The sequence below is a fragment of the Lingula anatina genome, chromosome 3 (assembly GCF_051362555.1).
Source record: "Lingula anatina isolate TDL-2025a chromosome 3, LinAna3.0, whole genome shotgun sequence".
Taxonomy (NCBI): Eukaryota; Metazoa; Brachiopoda; class Lingulata; order Lingulida; family Lingulidae; genus Lingula; species Lingula anatina.
In genome coordinates this window covers 9884070-9890114 of record NC_141769.1, presented here as the reverse complement: position 1 = coordinate 9890114, position 6045 = coordinate 9884070, and positions in this window count along the sequence as shown.

The window sequence follows — 6045 nt, the reverse complement described above, 5'->3', positions numbered from 1 at the left end:
TCGTCAAAACCGTACACATAAAGATTTAAAGTGAGGCAGAATATTTGAATTCACGCGAAATAAATCCTTGTGTCAGACACTACACGTGTTTGTGTTTTGTCAAAAGATCAAAAGGGGTAATAATTCAAAATAATGATTATTTAAACAAAGATCAGCTTCAAGGTAACCACATCGCTTTAAATACGTGTATAATAAACACGATGGTATTTATAACGCAATTTTTCACTGAATAGATAACAAAATTTAGTACAAAATATCAATCTTTAATGCACTTCCACTGCGCAAGTCAAATGCCTTAACGGTAGCTCTTACATGTAGTTCTGATTCTTCGGAAGACAGGAGTTGGAATGAATTGCAGGCGTTTCTCTGTGTTCGTGCATTTCCATGCGTAGATTTTAGGAAACTGCCTATCGTCCTACCCATATAATTCGAAGTTATTTTAGCTTCTTTAGAGTTAGAATAGTTTTTGTACTTTTTCGTAGTTTCCGTTTGTAGAATATCTTTCGGTTTGTACTGCATGAGCACGATGTTTCAATATTACACAATCCTCGTTTGATGATTGCATTACAATTGGCACACAAGTACTACGGTATGCAATTCTCCCAAAGAGATTGTACTCCATTTCGGTGGGCTTTGGATATAATAGCACTGAACACTTAAGTATATTGCAGTATTGGTCAGGTAGTTCAAATGTATCAGTCTCAAAGAGATTTGCAGAGACAATATTTCCTTAAAAGATGTGATCCGCGTAACGTACCCACCTTTAAGACTTGTCATAAGTGCTCAGGTACCAAACCGCACTTGGCCAGGATGTGGTTTCTTTAATCATTGCGACAGAACTTACCACTATAGTACCCTCATTTTTCCATGTCTGGGCACTTTTTTCATCCAAGGTCGTTTTTAAAATGTTGGTAAGTACTGACACTGTGGAATGTATACGACAGTACCGTAGTGTGCCCAGATAGGGCCTATTTGTAAGATCAGATAATTCATGTTTTTACTTATGAGAAAGAACACTTGGGCCACAAATATATATTTACAAAAATACTAAATGCATAATCAAATTATATTTTAAAAAATACTAAAATCGCTGTCAAATAGAAAAGAATTAAAACATTTTCTTCAGATCTGATTATTATGCAATCGACTCAGAAGCTGTGACGTCATGCACCATGGGATGGCCTATGTGGTAAAACAAAAAATAAATTTGGCTTTCGTGGTTACGATGAATTCTACATCTAAAGTCACACTAGCAAAAACCACAAACAAATTATTCCCACTTCAAAGCTATTAATCCTAAACATGTAAACATCAACAACAGCAGTTTGACAAACGAGCGATGGAAAAGTGTATATCTTCACCACAGGTGTACAAAGCAAAGCGCTGTCTTGATTACTCACCTGAGAGATGGTAAATATCTACGCAATATCTACTACCTGACCACGGGGCGGACCTTGCAGGTCAGTTTACTTCTTCCAGACACATTGCCTTGCGTCTGAAGGACATAAAAGATGCCGTGCACCAACCATATAGTCGGGCAAAACGCTAGCGTTGACCATTAAATTAAAATGTTTTAACGGTTTACTAAGTAGGTCTACTTCAAACCTTCCGGCTCCTTACAATTATTTTCACGTTGGAGTACATCAGTAACTGTTTCTTTGAAGCGAGAAAAGACAGATGCCTGTGGAATGGATTGCCTTCGCATAAATACGACTAAATATGCAAAGTGGATGTTCACATGTCTTTTGTATATTTTGCTTACTATATTCCCAGATTCATAAGATTAAGAATACAGTACTTATCCTGTTGCTTATAGAGAATTTACATAGCTATACCGTATGTTAATAAATATTCAAACAATCAAGTATAAATAGAATCACACCGAACGCTGGCTTTATTATGCGTAGATATTCTTTGGTACTACCATGTTTTGGTTATAAAATTAATAGCATGTAAGTCTTGGGATGTCATAAATCTAAATCGTTTAAGAATGTTGTTATTTTTTATGTGCAACCGGATGCACATCATCTGCATTTTAAAAGTAGTTATTTGTTTAGAATCTGAATGAAATCTTAAACTACCACAACTTAAAGTTTCTACACAATCAGCGGGTTAATCAGTCATAATTTTTATCATCACATAGGCTTAAAAGGACGTTTTGAGAATATAAAATCTAATTTAAAAATCAGAATCACTCAGTCATTTACGGCATTGACCCACACTCACACAGATACGCTACCAGTACCACTGTTATACCTTCAGAAAATCTTCAGAATCTGCGTAGGTATTAAATGGGCGTATTGACATATTAAACGTCAATACAGACAACAATTACCCATTGTTTTGAAATGTTTAATATAATATGCTCTTATTCACCATGCACCGAGAAACCCCCTTTTTAGACGAAAGATAAAACGATTTTGAATTTGCATATTGCGCCGTGTTGTGTTGAAGTCAATTTGGAATAACACTACTGTAAGTGGCCTTAAAGACCCAACATATTCATGACCATATCAAACTATAAAACGGTAAAAAGTGTCTGTTTGTCTGAATGTTATAAGTGATTCCTTGCACTGGAACGAAAATTTAGATTCAAAATCAAGACTCTCTTGACGTTTCAGAACGCTTTTACCAGTACTGGTAAATTTGAAGATTATCAAATGATTCGCACAAATCAAGTAAGAGCAGTATTCATTTTCGAAAAATACTGACGAAATTAAACAGATGGTTTTCAATCCAATTCCCACCATGCACAAAATCACGGGTTTAATTTATGGTTTTTCTTTCAACACCCAAGGTGATCAGACAGCCCAGACACGTAAGAAAAGTATACTGACTAGCTGTTTGACATGTCTGACATATGTCGGTCTGAGCACTCTCCCGTTCCAACCCATAATGGCTATCTGACGACACTGTCTTCGGCAGAGAATGACATCCAGGTATCTCGTCAGAAGTATGTTATTGCAAACTATCATGTAATCCGGGCGTATTGCGCCTGTCATAAGCGCTACTGTTCGCAATTTGGTGACCCGAGTTGAGGTAAAAGACGTGTGCGACAAGTGATTAAAACGCAACCTGGATATGTTAACCCGCCTTCTGATGGATTTATACAAAAAAGAAAACATTTTTGATCTTACTTCAGAAGGGGGGTTTCAGTGCTAGCCCCTTCTATGTATTGACGCTGCAATCCCTGAATTGATCCCTCAAACCAAGGGGCGGTTGGATGGATTAAAGGGGAATAATTTGGGAGTTGCAATCTAGCAACTGACACTTAAGGTTCATACTAAGTTAACTGATCGGAACGCGATTAAAAAAGGGAGGAGAGAACCCAATGGTACCGAAAATTTTTATAGACTTAAGATATGAATTATATACTTGCACTTAATAAACTTAAAATACTAGATGTGGGTATTGTTTCGGTTTTAAAGAATAAAATTCTTAGGTTTTTTTCCTTGGCGATACGATCACAATAACGATGGTAGGCTATTAGGTCATTACGTAAAATAGAAAAACATTCCTTTGCTATATTTTCACTCATTTGCAAATAAAGGGCTCATTCCCAACGAAACTATCGCTCTAAGTAGATCGATCCAACTCTGCAGGAACTCTCGCTGAATGCAATCAGATTAACACACCTCCTCTTGTTTCCAACGTACTCGTATAATCACCAGTTTTCTGTACTCTTCTGAACGCCAGGAGGAGGCGTGTTAATCTGATTGCACTTAGCCATTTTAACCAAAGTAATCCATTTACACTGCACTTCAGCAAAGGCTTGTTGAAATTATGTTTGTATATTCTATGCGTCCTTTTCTGTCATTCCCCTTGTTTCCGTTGCGATTATGGCCTATGGCCTACCTTATTGTTGATAAGGTTATAAACAACGGATCTACAAATACTTTTAGAAAGCTACTAATACAGTCCACAATCTTTCTTCACACAGATACTCTAATATCAGTTATATAAATGGTATTTTTTTGATTATCTGCTGTCCACAAAAAGGAGAAAAAAAGACGTAACACAGAACACTTACAGCTGCTGTCTCAACAGTATACCAGGTCTTCGCACTGACATCCTATCCAAAAATGAGATCTATAGGCGTATCCAACCCCAAATATATACAGCACGCTCAATGTTTAAATTGATTAAACTTGAAATGTACTGGCTTAAATATGTCTATTTTTGGATCAGAAAACTTACATGTATAACTACTCTGAGTAGCGGTTGTAAGTTAAGGCTTAAAATACAATGCATTGACTTGCTTGAATCTCACTAATTTATTGCACCTAATTAAATCTACAAATTAAATACAAGTAGGCATTAAGTAATTGAGACATATCCGCGACATTTAAATAGATAAAGGCTTAAACTTAGCCCTATTCTTTTCAACGCGATAATAAAACATATCGTGTCGAGTTTAAAATGACTTTTGTAGCCATTCAAATGTCAACGTAAATCAAGTGACAATGACTAAATAAATACACTTACCGAGACGAATTTACACTAACATGTAGAGTTCAGTGTAAACAAAAAAGGGTGTGGTTGTATCCTGTGTTGGTTGCTACTACCCTTGGTAAGGTTACAGCAAACTTGAGACTACTGGCGGCGATTCAACACAATTCGTAAGGAAGAAAGGAGGAATTGTCTAAGTCCATGCGCACCATCACCTTTAGCATGTCGCGTCGCAATAGTCTCTATTTTTTTCTGCTTAACCAGGTGGTGTTAGCATATACAGGTGTACGAGTAACTCAAGTCACTAGAGCGTTGCTGGTGCCTTTGTATTTATACGTTGCCATAACAACAAGTAATATACCCGTCACTCCCGTTGTGCATATGCTCTGTTCGAATTTCGGCAATTTCTAAATCGTGCTCTGAAACTTCTTAACTACATGTTCCTTTTTAGGGGGCAAGAGTTTTCACACAATATGACGTCACTGCACATCATTTTCAACGACAAAGGAAAGATTTCCATCAGTGATGATACGGGGACACGCACTTGAGTTTGTAATGGGAAGAACTCTGAACTGCCAACCCAAACCACGGCGCTATTTGTTTGATAAGAATTAATATTCTGTGCACATCAGCGAATCCTCCCCGCCATCTACCGCAATATGCCCTGATGGTGACCGGGAATCACCCTGAAATCAGAGTGCTTGACGGCGACGGCATCCGCTCAGCTACATGTATATTACCATGCCTTGGGCACGCTGGTTTGCAGGGTTTTGTTACTAAAAGTGCAGGTGGAAAGAAAATGCCGCCTACCTGCCTTTGTAACTGTTAATCACCCAGAATGTACAGAAAGAAATGTAACTGATGGGCATGTTAATGTAAGTGCTCTCACATATACTAGTACAAGGTAATGGGAAAGAGTCTGCTTTTGATGTTAAGTTCATGAACAGAACAATACTCTCATTGTGTGACTGGGAGTACAGGCCTTATATAAATAAAAATAAATAAATAAATAAATAAATAAATAAAAAGAAGCTAAACACACGTATAATATGTATTTTAATAAAAAAAATTTTTCGAAATTTTGTTGCTTGTTATCACACTTAACAGATGCTCGAGTCGAAAATCACACAGTGCGAGATATTCGATCCTCACACACGCACACACATTAATTTTAGCAGTAACATATATAAGTTCATTCAAACACTGGGCCCATCAATTTTTTTCTTGATCACAATATTTAGCATATAGCGTTTGTAAAATCTGAGTTGTCGGTATTCTTCGCAACTGTTCAAATGTACAATGGTCTTGTCGGCGTTTATGGGAAATCCCCACGATCCGAACAGTGGCCAAAATATTTGAAAACCAAATCTTAAAAATTGAACAAAATCAGGTGAAAAAATTTGGTCGATTTCTAATCAAAGCAATGTTGATAACATATTTTGATGAATATCCATTGATAGATGATTAAAGGGATAATAACTCTTCGTATAAAATCTATATTTCACGATAAAAACATAGTGAATAACTCATAGAAATATAATATATTCTGTTTTACCACAAAAACAGCAGTTATAGCTATTATTCTGATATCTGAGC